We start from the raw sequence: 16,409 nt of genomic DNA on the forward strand, positions 1-16,409 counted from the left end.
CTCAAAATTGGGTATAATAGTGCTAAACAAAAAAATTATTCATGACACTTGTTAAAGATGGTAAGGCAGATTTTTATTTGGGAGGGGGCTACTACAGTGGGTTTTTCTGTAATAGAGGAGAGAGATTGAGATCAACTCCTACAAGGACAAGAAGGAATTTATAGCCAAAAAGTAGGGTGGGAGTCAGTGGATGGAAAATTAATAAGAGGAAACCTCTGAAGTAGGAGGACTTTGGTTAAACTGACATAACAAGATTTTAGCTGAAGGCAGGCCAGTATGAAAACATATTGAGGGTGAGGGGATGAGGAATTTAATCAGATATCAAGCTTGGGTGATTTTCATTAAACTGACCCAGGAGGATTCTTGCTAATACTGGAATAAACAGGCCAAGGACAGAGTTCAAGGGTGAGGCCTTGTCCAAAAGAGGACTCACAGGAGCCTGATTAAACTTTGTTCAAAGGATAGAGTCTTTGTCTGTAGCGAAGCCAGGGAGAGAGATTCTGAACGACAACCTGCATTAGACTGTGGATCCAGAGAGATTTTGGCCCAGGAGGAAAGTTACAATAGCTTCTGCATTTCTTTCTTAAAATCAACAATCTCTGGAATTTGCCAAGGCAGAATTAGGCAAGGATTAGAAAAATAGACCTATTCCATCAGCACAGTTGTGTGATATTCAACAAACCTAGTTCTAAAATGAATCCACAAAATTGTTCTTCATTCTTGTCTATTTGTGGTTAGCATAGTATTGATAGTTTTCTATAAACTATATCTAGCTTTCCAAATCTGTCTCTAACTTTATGAAGTCAAAATCATTCTTCTGAAAACATGGACTTAATCTTAGTTGCTCCTTCACATATTTTCTTACTTAAGTGAACCTTGGGCCAAAGATGGAACTCAATTTTTTATCAGAGAACCATTCAGAAATATAATGCTGCTAAATTTCTGCAACAAAAAAGGGAGTTATCAGCTCTCTGAAGTCACACTTTAAAGCTTATAAAATGTACAACTTTTGTTCAGCTCCTCTACTCCCACCACCCTACCACCAACAGAATCTCAATAGAGTGATTACAAATGTAAATTTTGCCAGTTGCTAACTCCCTTAGAGATTAATCCCCATCTGTAAAACTTGTTAAATGAATCTGTGAATTTAGCTGATTCCAAACATCAACTCTGGGGAAATAATAAACTGTGCACACATTTCTAGAATGTAAGTATTCATTCAGTAAACATTTATTGAGGGTTTATAGTGTGCTAGACACTGCTCTAAGCAACATGGATACATAGGCAAAAGGCACATTGCCTGCCCTAAAGGAACACACTGTTTGGTGTGGGGGAGACAGGAAAATGAATTAAAATACAATGTAATTAGCTGTAAACTCAAACCATTCACCATGGAGGAATTCTTCTACTCCAATCTTGGGAATGAGGGTAACATTGTCTCCTATGGTGTTACTGCTCCTTCTTCTGGGTCCCAATGCACACACTACTTTGTGTATGCCCTCCAAGAGTGGAGTCTCTGTTTCCCTTAGTCCTGTCGAAGTCCTGCAATCAAATCCCGCTAGCCTTCAAAGTCTGATTCTCTATTAATTCCTCCTCCCGTTGCCGGACCTCCAGGTTCGGAAGCCTGACGTGGGGCTCAGAATCTTCACTCCAGTGGGTGCACTTCTGTGGTATAAGTGTTCTCCAGTTTGTGAGTCATCCACCCAGCAGTTATGGGATTTGATTTTATTGTGATTGGGCCCCTCCTACCGTCTCACTGTGGCTTCTCCTTTGTCTTTGGATGTGGGGTATTTTTTTTGGTGAGTTCCAGTGTCTTCATGTCAATGATTGTTCAGCAGTTAGTTGTGATTCCGGTGCTCTTGCAAGATGGAGTGAGCGCATGTCCTTCTACTCTGCCATCTTGAACAAATCTCCTTTTTTTTTTTTTTTTTGGTTGTTATTGGTTTTACAAAACTTCTGGCATTAGTTTGCTTACCTTTCTCTGTCTAGCTTCTGTCATTCTTTCTTTTTCTTGAACTTTCAAAGTTTGTCATTTTGGAAGGCCCTCTAATGAATCATACAGGAGAGTAGTAGAAGAGACAACACAGCACTTTACTAAACTATATATACGTATTTTAATATTTTGCCAGAAAATATGACCTGGAAAGGAACCAGAGTGCCTTACAATGTGAATAAAAGGTAAAAGAAGAGTAGAGAACAAGGATTTGAAGTAATAAATCATGAGGGTTAAATAATGAATGAATTTCATACAGACTAGAATTATTAAATCCCCATCCTCTTAGAGGATGCTTTTTCAGTAGAGTTAAAGGGAGAATACACATTTGAAGAATGACCTGAGGAGAACCAATATCTTTAGAGTCCCTATCACCACCACCAAATTCCGTTTTGAACTTTTGGATATTTATGTGTAGCTGATATTTTAACTTTGGCATAAGGCTGATGAGTCCATATTTAAAAGGGTAATATGACAAATGAATGGGGCTATGGTGTATGAATCTAAAACATGACAAATGCCACCACATTCCAGAAAATAACCCTTCTATTATTTGTGTATTTATTTTTCCAAAATGCTATCCAAAGTGGTAAAAGACAGACCTCAAATGGGAGATGGAATGGATCCCTGAGGAGAATGTAATCAATAACTCCAAGAGATATCTGCTCCATTTAAAAACTTATCTCTGATAGGGCTTTATTTCAAGATGATTGTAATTCTATTTAGCTATAATGTTAAATGGAGTGTGAACAACTTTCAAATTCTGAAACTGCATCATCAAAGAAAGTCAAAACTGGAAGTCAGTCAGCACATGCTGAGTGGTCAATTCTTATAACTTTAGGACTATATTGATTCAGTATGAAATATTATTGCTGCTAAGTCATATGAAATATCAGAATACTTTTATACTCATAATGCTAGAATTGTATTTTGGTGAATGCCTTCAGAAAGTAGAACCATTGACTTTTTCAACTGACTCTTGGTGAAGGAAAAAACACTAAAAATAAAGCAAATCCTTATCAGATACCTCTAATATATTAGGCAATCAGAACAAACTCCAAGTGGTTTCGAGTTTAGGGCAGGATTTAGCATTTCTAGAGTTAGATAAATGGCTGGGGTAGGTTTGAGGAACAATTCACAAACTAAATGATACCAATGGGAACATATAAAGATTGTTGCACTGGTGGGTTTCTTTTCATAAAAAAGTTTTTAAAAATTATATTAGCATTCATACTTTTATTATGGTTCATAGTAAATGAAAATTCTTATAGGTTGATAATAGATAACAATATGTCCAGATATCAACAGAAATTGTTAGATGACTGTTTGGCAAATGGCACCATTAGCGACTTTCTACTGCTTAAGATCTGACCCTCGTCAAACTAGCAGAGTCAGATTCACATGAAAAGTATGTTTATAAAGCAGACTGTCAATTAATTTATAACAGTAGACAATCCTTTTCAATTGCTGTAATACTTGTGCCTCTACTAGGGTACCCCTTCCTGGAATTTCAGAAACCCCAGGAAATTAAATGAATAATTAGAGGGTTACTTGGTGGACATGGAATCACAACCAAGGGAAGGACATATAATGGAGGACTATTTTACATAGGCCACAACAAAGCCCAGTATATCATCCCTGCTCCAATACAGAATGAATTTCTCTATTGACTAGAAACTATGTTCTGCAAATTTAATCTCTGGACAATGCTAACTTAGTGGCTCTTTAGGCTCCTCTGTTGACCAGCCCTCCTAAGTCTACATATCCAAAGGTTCATGCATTCTCACTTTTTGTGAAGAAAAGAACAAAAAAACCTCAGTAATAATGAGGAATTAGAAAGAAGGAAAATAACATTAAAACCATGACCAAAGAAGAAAATGAAAAACAGATGTAAAACTAATGATAACAGCAATTGAACCGCATTACCAAAATGAGAGAGCACTGATTGATGCAGAGAAATGAAGCATCCTTCTTAAAACTTTTAAGGACTCCCCTGAAGGCTTTGCACAATTGCCAAGTGTTTCATAATGGCTATGTAATATTATAATTTTTATGTTTTATTATATGTTTTATTATAAATTTTATGTTTATTATAATTTTTACTCTAAGAACTTATTAGTACAATACTGAATTAAAATACTCAGTAACTCTAGTACTATGCTAATTTGTCCAGATATTCTAAATCTTACTATTGATTTCTAAAAAAGCATACTTTTATATATAAAAATAAAGCTTATGAAATTGTATGATATTGATCTATAAGAACTGAAAAGAAAAAGATTTAATTATGTATCAGCTCTTGGCCCATCAGGAATCCCTGGAAGCCAGACGGGGTTGTCAACCACTTTTGAAAATAACTTTTCTAGAATAATTCTTGCCCTTTTACATACATAGTCTTTTTCCAAACAGTATATAATAAAGTTAGTTTTCTGTTGCCTAAATTATAATCACATTCAAGTTCTGGATTCTTGGAATTGTTCTCAGCTTATCTTGATTAGGAGTTTTGGGGGTTTCCTTATTGCTTCAACCATATATATATATATAACATTGTGATTTATCATCTACCAGATGGGTAGTCACATTAATTTCATGTGAGTTCAACTAGGTTGGCTATTAAATATCATCATTATTTCTAAGTAATTAGCAAAGAAATAGTACCTTTTTATTATCATGATATACAACAATAAAAATGTTTGCATTTCATAGATATATTTTAATTTTTGCAAGTTGTTTTAAATTTTCTACCCAGGAGCCAGGTTAGCAAATATTTTTATGTGTTAATAGTTCAAGTCAAAGCAACAGATCTTTCTTAAGTAGCTACCACTGACAACATAAAACAAGCTCTATATAACGAATATGCTCATTGTTCCTCTCTGTTCTACTTATTAGGCTGCTAAAGATATACATCATGATTATACATACAATTACTTCACAGGAAGCAATCTCAAATGGTATAATTAAAAATTAAAGGGAAATAGTATGCTGTAAAACAAATTATAGCTGATTTTTTTTTATGAGCACGTCTATCCTGGAGAATCATGTGTTTCAAACTAAATTATGCATACTCTTAGAGTTCCCTGAATTATGCTAGGAGATACATGATGCCACAGGACAAATTTACAACATTTTTGTGAAGAATAATTATTTATTTTAACTAATTGGAAACATTTCATATATAAACAAATATAAATGAGGAGCAGAATGCAAAACGTGCTCACATTTTCTAAGATAAAACAGCAAGACTACTGTGCTTTCACAAGTGTCTTTTGGATATAACCTAGGTACCCTGAGTATATCTCAGTTTTTGAACTGGGAGGTGGGGAGGGATCCGGTAGATAGAGTAGCAGTGAATTCTACTACAAATTTTTTTAATAAATTTATTTTATTTTTATTTATTTTTGGTTGCATTGGGTCTTCGTTGCTGCACACGGGCTTCCTCTAGTTGTGGCGAGCAGGGGCTACTCTTTGTTGTGCTTGGGCTTCTCTTGTTGTGGAGCATGGGCTCTAGGTGCACAGGCTTCTGTAGTTGCAGCACGCAGGCTTAGTTGCTCCGTGGCATGTGGGATCTTCCCGGACCAGGGCTTGAACCCGTGTTCCCTGTATTGGCAGGCGGATCCTTAACCACTGCGCTATCAGGGAAGCCCTCTACTATAGTTTTTAAGTCCAGTACTAGATGCAATTAGATATCACTTTAACACCATAATCAGTTTCCAAAAAGGACATGCTGGTTTTGGTTCATTTTTATTTTACATTTTAAAATCAATATTAGATATTGTACTCTTTAGTACTCCTGCAGTATCTAGCTCATGTTTGCACTTCATAGATACTCAGAAAATATTTGTTGACTCTAAAGTATTCAGTTTACTAATAACCCTCAGCTCATTTTTTACAAATAAAAATCTGTTTGTAGGCAAAACTTCCCTGATACAGGCTAATTTCTGACCTCGGTGTCCTTCATGTTGACATTATTCCCATAGCACTTCACTGACTCTGCAAAATGCTCCACATAAATTTACACAATGCACTGTGCTCATCATCAAACTAAAAGACCGGATGTTCCAAGGAAGCTGAAAAGAGCTTTTAAATCTGGTCTAGGTCTTAGTACTTCTTTGCTTTATTCTCCATTTTAAGTTTTCCTATGTCTATTATATTATTGATCAGAGGTACAGAACCCTCAACTTCAATTTATTGTATAATTAATGGTTTTAAAGAATTTAATTGCAAACTCTCCACACAACTAAACAAAACACAACAGGTCACACATGCTGAGCACATAGGAGAGAAACAAATTCTTTACCTGTCTTTCCCTAGCGAAGAGAAAATAAGCTCTTGACAAATAAAATAATGTGTTTCTGACAATATGCAGAATTGTGATACAGTCCTTTAATGAAAATGTACCATCAAATTGCTCACATCACTTTAAGTAAACAAGATTTATGTCCTGGATTTTCAAAAAAGGATAAAGATCTTTCAAAGATAGAAAAGAGACTAGAAACAAGGGGAAAAGATAGGAAGTGCAATTTGCTCAAATTTTAAATTTATATCTGTACCCCACCAGTGTATTTAGCTGTCTCAAAGGCACTTTAATAATATATTCAAAACTGAACTGATGAACTTTCTCCCACCAAGTTTCTTTTTATCCCAGTGTGTCTTATCTCAGTGAATGGCATCATCGTGTGTCCAGTCCTACAAGAGGAAAATGCAGGAAGCAACCTTGACACTATATACTCCCTCTTCCTCCATATCTAATATATGACCAAGCTCCTTTGATTTTACCTCCTAAATATCTTTAAAATCTGTTCACTTTTCTCCATTACCACTTCTACCACAAAAACTTAAGTTATCTAAATTATCATTATCTCCTTTCAGGATTGCAGCAATAGCCACATAAATACTTTCCCTGTATCTATTCTCTGTACCCACTCCATCAATCTCTATACAGCAGTCAGATCAATCTTTTTTAAAATACAAATCTGATCATGTCACACATGAACATTTCCGACTCATAATCTTTCAATAATAACATTAGGATATTACACTAAAATTCTAAAAAATCCTCCACGGCCTGGTTTTTATCTACCTCTTCTTCATCTCAACCAGATTCCAGTCAGTTGTCTGTGCCCCATTCATGTTGACCTTTATTTCCCACCAGGCCTCAGCACGTGCTCTTCTTACAGTTGTGAACATTCTTCCCCTGCACCATCATCGTTCCGTTTTTACACAGTTAACCTCTGCTCATCATTCACATCTATCACAGATGTCTCTTCCTTAGGAAGTCTTCCCTAAACCCCCAGCGTAAATCAGGTCCTCCTATTTTACAGTCTTTTGATGACACTTCCTAACAACAATATATATATCCCACCATGGTGTATGACATATGAAATCATCATTAGCCTCTATGGTTAAGTATCATATCTGGCTTTTGTATTTTCATTTTGTTTATAGCTTACTTTATCATAATGATTTCTCTCTTTTTATTTACTTTTATTATTAATTTTTATTGGAGTATAGTTGCTTTACATTGTTGTGCTGGCTTCTGCTGCACAGCAAAGTGAATCAGCTATACACATACATATATCCCCTCTTTTGGATTTCCTTCCCATTTAGGTCACCAAAGAGCATTGAGTAGAGTTCCCTGTGCTATACAGTAGGTTCTCATTAGTTATCTATTTTATACATAGTAGTGTATGTATATATCCCAACCTCCCAATTCATCCCACCCTCCTTTACCCCCTTCGTATCCATACATTTGTTCTCTATATCTGTGTTGCTTTCTCTCTTTTTAAACATTCTAAATAAAATTCACTGAGGTGTGATATACGCTCAAAATGCACCATTTTAAGTGTACAGTTCAAGAAGTTTCAACAAATAATAGCCCTGTAACCACTAACACAATCAAATATAGAACATTTCTTTCAGCTTAAAAGTATCCCTTGCACTCTTTCCAAACTCCAGCCAAAGATAAATAGGCATCTACCTTCTACCATTCTGGATTAGTTTTTCCTGCTTTATAATTTCTTATAAGTGGAATTATAAAGTAAGTAATGTCTTGTTTGAGGCTTCTTTTATTCAGCATAATGTTTTTATATACATACAGGTTGTCATGTATATCAGTAGCTTGTTCCTTTTTATTTGAAAGTAGTATACTATTTTATAGATATAAGACAATTTGTTCTACTGATGAACATTTGGATTAAGTCAAGTTTTGAGCTACTATGAATAAAGTTTTTATAAATATTTTTTTAAAAAAGCTTGTGGGAATATATGTTTTTATTTCTCTGGGCAATTATCTAGGAGTGGAATGGTCAGGTAAAATGATAACTGTTTCTCTTTGTAAGAAACTGCCAGATCACTTTCCAAAATGATAGTACCATTTTACATATCCATCGCCAGTGTACGAAGGCTCCAGTTGATCCACACCTTCCCCAACACTTAGTATTATAAGTCTTTTAGTCATTCTACTGAATACATTCTTGTATCACATTGTGATTTTAACTTGCATTTGCCTGATAACTAATACTTCAGAGCATATTTTCATGTACTTCCTGAGCATTTGTATATCCTTGGTGAAGTATTTGTTCAAATCCTCTGCCCATTTAAAATTTTTTTCCTCTTCTTATTGAATTTTAAGTGTTCTATATAAATTCTAAATAAAAGTTCTTTGTTAGGGACTTCCCTCGTGGTCCAGCGGTTAAAATTCCACACTCCCAGTGCAGGGAGCCCAGGGCTCGATCCCTGGTCAGGGAACTAGATCCCACATGCCACAACCAAGAGCCTGTATGCTGCAACTTATCCTGCATGCCACAACTAAAAGATCCCCCACGCGACAATGAAGATCCTGTGTGCCACAACTAAGACCCAGCTCAGCCAAATTAATTAATTAATTAATTAAAAAAAGATCATTGTCAGATATATGTTTTTCACAAGTCTTTGGCCTTTTCATTTTCTTAATAAGTATGCTTCAAAGAGTAGAATTTTTAAAATTTGAAAAAGACCAATGTGTCGATCATTTTCTATGGTTTGTACTTTTTGCATACTATATAAAAGTTATGAGAGCTTTTCTTACCCCAAAGTCACAACTATTTCTCCTATCTTTTCTTCTATAAAGTTTATAATCTCAAATTTGATCTAAGGTCTATAATCTAATTTAAGTTATTGAGTGAATACTGAAGAGTGAAATACATCCAGTTCTTCATGTACACATTTATTTCTTCGAACAGCTTTCTTTAGCCATTTATTAGAGAATTACCTTAACACCTTTTCAGAAATCAATTAACCATGTATGTTTGGCATACTTATTGACTGTTCTGTTCCAATGAGCTATATCTATTCTTATGCCAATACCACATTGTCTTCTATACTGTAGCTTTATAAAAGTGTTTACTATCTCAATGAATGACAAGTGAGTCCAAAGTGCTTTCAAAATTGTTTTTGCTACTCTAGGTATTTTGCCTTTCCATATGAAGCAGCAAAGCAGCAATGGAAAAAAAAACTCAACTGATTTTTGACTGATCTGCTTAAATCTATAGATCAATTTGCGGAGCATTATCACCTAACTTTGCTGAGTTTTCTGATCTAATAAACATCTATTTCTCACTTTATTGATGTCTTCTTCCATTTATTTTATCAATGTCTTGTAATTTTCACTGTAAGTGGCCCTTGGCAGTGACAGCGCAGAGTCCTAACCACTGGACTGCCAGGGAATTCCCACTGTACATGTCTTTTTAATATTTTGTTGAATTCATCCCTATTCTGTTTTTGAGGCTGTTGAAAATGTATTCTTTGATTTATATGCTCTAATTCTTTGTTAGTTTAGATAAATACAATTCCACTTTTCTAGATTTCTAACCTGCATCTATGATGTTAAATTCACTTTTTTATTCCATTTTTATATATAAATATCATTTATTTATATATTTTAAACATCTTTATTGAAACATAATTGCTTTAAAATGGTGTGTTAATTTCTGCTCTATAATAAAGTGAATCAGCTATACATATATTTATATCCCCATATCTCTTCCCTCTTGCATCTCCCTCCAGCCCACCCTCCCTATCCCATCCCTTTAGGTGGTCACAAAGCACTGACCTGATCTCCCTGTGCTATGCGGCTGCTTCCCACTAGCTATATATTTTATATTTGGTAGAGTATATATGTCCATGTCACTCTCTCACTTTGTCCCAACTTACCCTTCCCCATCCCCATGTCCTCAAGTGCATTCTCTAGTAGGTCTGCATCTTTATTCCCATCCTACCCCTAGGTTCTTAGGATTCTTCAATATATGCAAATCAATCAATATGATACACCATATAAACAAATTGAAGAATAAAAACCATATGATTATCTCAATAGATGCAGAAAAGGCTTTTGACAAAATTCAACACCCATTTATGATATAAACCCTCCAGAAAGTAGGCATAGAGGGAACTTACCTCAACATAATAAAGGCCATAAATGACAAACTCACAGCCAACATCATTCTCAATGGTGCAAAACTGAAACCATTTCCATTAAAATCAGGAACAAGACAAGGTTGCCCACTCTCACCACTATTATTCAACATTGTTTTGGAAGTTTTAGCCACAGCAATCAGAGAAGAAAAAGAAATAAAAGGGATCCAAATCGGAAATGAAGAAGTAAATTTGTCACTGTTTGCAGATGACATGATGCTATACATAGAGAATCCTAAAGATGCTACCAGAAAACTACTAGAGCTAATCAATGAATTTGGTAAAGTAGCAGGAGACAAAATTAATGCACAGAAATCTCTTGCATTCTTATACACTAATGATGAAAAATCTGAAAGAGAAATTAAGGAAACACTCCCATTTACCACTGCAACAAAAAGAATAAAATACCTAGGAATAAACCTACCTAAGGAGAAAAAAGACCTGTATGCAGAAAGTTATAAGACACTGATGAAAGAAATTAAAGATGATACAAATGGAGAGATATACCATGTTCTTGGATTGGAAGAATCAACATTGTGCAAATGACTATACTACCCAGAGCAACCTACAGATTCAATGCAATCCCTATCGAACTACCAATGGCATTTTTCACAGAACTAGAAAAAATAATTTCACAATTTGTATGGAAAAACAAAAGACCCTGAATAGCCAAAGCAATCTTGAGAAAGAAAAATGGTGCTGGAGGAATCAGGCTCCCTGACTTCAGACTATATTACAAAGCTACAGTAATCAAGACAGTATGGTTCTGGCACAAAAACAGAAACATAGATCAAGGGAACAGGATAGAAAGCCCAGAGTTAAACCCACACACATATGGTCAACTTATCTCTGATAAAGGAGGCAAGAATATACAATGGAGATAAGACAACCTCTTCAATAAGTGATGCTGGGAAAACTGGACAGCTACATGTAAAAGAAAAAAATTAGAACACTCCCTAACACCATACACACAAAAAAATTCAAAATGGATTAAAGATCTAAATATAAGGCCAGACAATATAAATTCACTTTTTAAAAAAAAATTACTAGAATATAATTGATTTACAATGTTTTGTTAGCTTCTGCTGTACAGCAAAGTGAACCAGTTATACATATACATAAATCCACTCTTTTTTAGATTTAACATGAGTAATAAATTAGGATTTTCTATGTAAATGATTATGACATCTGTGAATAAATACAGACTTTTTCCATTCCTTTCCAAAGTCTATGCCTTATATTTTTTCTTCTTTGATTCACTGACTAGGACCTACAGTGAACTGGTGAATATAAGTGGTATGAACAAACATTATAATCTTATTTCTGAATCTTAGGTTAGGTTAATAGTTGATTATTAAGTGTGAGGTTTTAGCTGTAGCCATTTTTAATAGATCTCCTTTATCATTTGGAAGAAGTTCTCTTCCTAGTTCTCGGTTTCTAGTCTGATTGGGTGATGACTATTGTCAAATGCTTTTTCTCTTATATTCTACAAATATGGTGAATCTCACTGATTGATTTTTTCCTAGCTTTTTTGAGATGTTATTGACATGTAACATATGTAAGTTTAAAGTATACATGTGATGGTTTGGTATACATATATATTGCAAAATGATTACCACAATAAGGCTAGTAAACATCACTATCCCCTCATGTAGTTAGCATTTTCATGTTGATAACATTTAAGATATATTCTCAACAATTTTCAGTTTATAATGCAGTATTATTAATTATAGCCATAATGCTGCACTTTATATCCCCAGAACTTATCTTATAGTTGGAAGTTTATACTCTTTGACCAACACCTCCCCATTTACCCCACATCCCTCAGCTCCTGGTAACTATCATTCTACTTTCTGTTTCTGTGATTTTAGCATTTTTAGATTCTACATATAAGTAAGAACATACAGAATTTATCTTTCTCTGATTTGTTTCATTAGCATATTGCCCTTAAGGTCCATCCATTTTGTCACAGAAGGCAGGATTTCTTTCTTTTTTATGGCTGAATGATATTCCTATGTGTATGTATGTGTAAAATATGTATATATTTTCTTTAAGGTTGATTGATTTTTGAAGGTTAAAACCATCTTTCATTTCTGAGAAAAAAAATGCCCTTGATAACATACTATTTTCATATATTGCCAGATTCAATTTGCTAATAATTAAGAATTTTGTGTAAATAATCACGAGAGTTATTATAGTTTTCTGAACCTTTAATTTTTTTCTCTTGTATCTCCAGTATCTGGGACTAGAGATATTTTTTCTGAGAAACTCTTTAATTTCAAACCCAACTTATTTTATGGCTAAAGAGACATTAAGATTTTATTGGTTGAGATTTGGTTTTTTTGTGGATTTCATAGAATTTGTCCATTTCTCCTAAGTTATTGAATTTATTAACCTAAAGTTATGTGTAGTATTCCATTATTTCCCTTTGACTGGCTGCAGAATATCCCATTTTGTTTCTGATATTATAAGCATTTAGGGCTATTATTTCCATCTCTGCACTATTTTGCCTCATTCCATATATTTTAAAATATTTTAATCACTTTTTTTGAGGTAGAGTTGATTTATAATATTAGTTTCAGTTGTACAACATAGTGACTCAAAATTTTTAAGGTTATACTCAATTTATAGTTATTATAAAATATTGGCTATATTCCCTGTGCTGTACAATATATCTTTGGAACTTATTTATTTTATACACAGTAGTTTGTATCTCTTAATCCCCTACCCCTATCTTCCCCCTCCTTCCCCCTCTCCACTGGTAACCAGTAGTTTGTTCTCTACACCTGTGAGTCTGTTTCTTTTTTCTTATATTCGCTAGTTTGCTTTATATTTTCAATTCTACATATAAGTGATATTATATAGTATTTAACTTTCTCTGACTTATTTCACCAAGCATAATACCCTCCAAGTCCATCCATGTTTTTGCAAATGGCAAAATTTTATTCTTCTTTATCATCCCACATATTTTGATATGTTGTATTTTCATTTTTATTCAGTTCTATGTATGCTTTTCAGACTTTATTTGAAACTTCTTTGATCCATGCATTATTTAGATACATATTGTTTAAGTGTTTAATGATTTACTGTCAGCTTTCTGCTGTTGACTTGTAGTTTGATTCCATTTTGGTCAGTTAATATACTTCATACGATTCTAATTCTTTTAAATTTGTTAGGGTTTGTTTTATGCCTTAGGGCATGGTCTATTTTGGTGAATGTTCTATGGGTACTTGGAAAAAATGTGTATTCTGCTGTTGTTGGGTAGAATGTTCTGTACATGCCAAGTAGATCTTTTTGGTTGACTGACTATATCTATAGATATAGATCTATATCCTTGCCGATTTTCTTTCTAGTCATTATATTAGTTTCTGAAACTGAGGTTTTAAAGTCCTTAACTGTAATTTTGGATCAGTTTATGTCTCCTTTCAGCTCTATCAGGTTTTTCTTCACGTGAATTGAAGCTGGGTTGTTTGGTTCATGTTTAGGATCAGTATGTCTTCCTGTCAGATTGATCCTTTTATCATGATGTAAAGTCCCTCTTTGTCTCAGATAAGTTCCTATGCGCTTTTAAAAATTTGATTGTTTCCATGAAATATCGTTTTTCATTCTTTTGCTTACAATCTATGTTTTTGAATTTAAAATGAGTTCCTTGTAAACAGCATAGAATTGAATCATGATGTTTTATTCACATTTCTAATATCTGCCTTTTGATCGGTATTTTAAGATTATTTGCATTTAAGGTAATTATTGATATGTTAGAGTTTAAGTCTGTCATTATCTTTTTCTATGTTTTCTCTGTTTCTCTCTCTTTGTTTTTGCCTTCCTGTGTTACTTGAACATTTTTCAGGGTTCCATTTCTTTGTATAGTGTTTTGAGTGTATATTGTTGTATAGTTTAGTTTGTAGCTCTGGGTATTACCATATAGTAATACATATCTGTTTTGCCATACAGTCTACTGGAATCAATATTTACCAGTTCTAATGTAAAAATCTTGCTACTGTTTAGGTCTCTTTGCCTTTCTTAACTTTAAATATCATTGTTTTGAATATTAGATGGTTTTATAAATTTTGTTTAAATCAGTAACTATGATTCATATAACTTAGGATGAGAAGGACAATCTATTGTTTGTACCCATATTTCTGATCTTTTCATTTATCTTTCTCCCTTCCTGATGTTCCATGATTCCTTCTTTATCATTTCCTTTCTTTTCAAGTATTCTTTAAGGGTAGGTATGCTAGTAACAAATTGTTTTCATTTTCCTTCATCTAAAAACATCTTGATTTCTCCTTCTTTTCTAAAGGATAGTTTCACTAGTTTCACAGAATTCATGACTGACAGTTATTTTTTCTGTACTTGAAAAATGTTAATTTATTTTGGCCACCCTGGTTTCAGATGAAAATACTCTTGTCATTAGATTTGGTATTCCCCTATAAGTAATGTATCCTTTCTCTCTGATTTATTTTAAGATTTTTGTTTTAGTTTTCAAAAGTTTATTACGTGTCTTGGTGTGGATTGTTTTGGATTTCCCTATTCAGAATTAGTTCAACTTTTAAATTTGTAAGATTATGCCTTTTGCCAAATTTTGCAAGTTTTCAGCTATTGTTTCTTTGGGGCCCCCTTTTTTCTCCTCTCCTTCCTGGACTCTGATAATAGAATTGGTGGATATTTCACTACTGTCCACACATAGGTCCCTGAGGCTCTGTTAATTTGTTTGATTCTATTTTTTCTATGTTGCTCAAATTGGGTAAATTCTATTAAACTGTACTGATTCTATCCTCTGTCATCAATACTCCGTGACTGAGTCCATCCAGCAAATATTGTTTATTGTAATTTTCAGGTTTATACTATTTTATGATTTCTACTTATTTACTGAAATTTTTCAATTTCATTCATTTATTTCAAGAGAATTTATAATTGCTCATTGAAGCATTTTCATAAGGAAGCTTTAAAATCTTTGTCAGGTAGTTCCAACAGCTAATATATTTTGATATTGATATCAGTTGATAGTCTCTTCTCATTCAAGTTGTGATTTTTCTGATTCTTGTTATGATTGATTTTTATTGTATTAGATATTTTGGCTATTTTGTCTCTTTTTTAGGGTACTCTGGGTCCTATTTAAATCTTTTAACATTCATTCACCTGCTTAAGTTTTGCATGGAGTTCCTGGCCTTTTTTAGTCTGTGATTTCAGTGGTAATTTTCAGAGGCATTATGGTGCCATTTTGATCTGCCCTGTTTATCTTACTCCTGGGGCTACCCCTAGGGTTGTTATTGCTTGAAGAGTACTGTCTAGGCTGTGCTGCCTGGTGCTGGTAAGTAGAAGGACATCTCCAGCCCAAAAGAATAAATTGGCTTCCTGTGCCATGCTCCTTGTTGAATTAGGATCCTCCTTACTTGTGTTGTTTACCTAATCAGTGTCCCTTGATAGAGAGGAGACTCAGTCCCACAAAGATGAAGAGGCTTCCTGGACCAGCCATTAGTTGTAATAGAACATTTTTGCCCATGTTCCTGTCTTTCAATAAGGGAAGAGTCTCAGCTGCAGACAGAAGGAGAGTATTTCCCAAGCTGAGTCCTTGTTCCAGAAGAATCTCTTTTGCTGGTGCCATCCAGCCGCTGATGCCTCTTGATGGGAGAGGGTACCTAGGCTAGACACTTCTTGTGGGATCCCCCTTCCTGGTGCTACTCAGGCATGTTGTATCTCTGGATTGGGGAAGGGAGTCTCAGGCCCTACATAGAAGGAGAGTGCTTTCCTTGGTCTCTTATTGTCAACCTGTCTCTCTGGTAATCCCCTTTGCTGTGCTCATCTGACCATGCTCACCTGACAGGATTCCCATTTAATCCAGGGGATGACGGAACCTATTTGAGCTGCCTTTTATTGCTAGATTGGAGTTTGGAAAATACTGGTCCTGGGTTGTCTTCTGCTATGTGGGCTGCAATAAGACAACTTGCTGGTAAGTTGTGCCTTC

Source organism: Pseudorca crassidens, chromosome X, assembly GCF_039906515.1.
Source record: "Pseudorca crassidens isolate mPseCra1 chromosome X, mPseCra1.hap1, whole genome shotgun sequence".
Lineage (NCBI taxonomy): Eukaryota > Metazoa > Chordata > Mammalia > Artiodactyla > Delphinidae > Pseudorca > Pseudorca crassidens.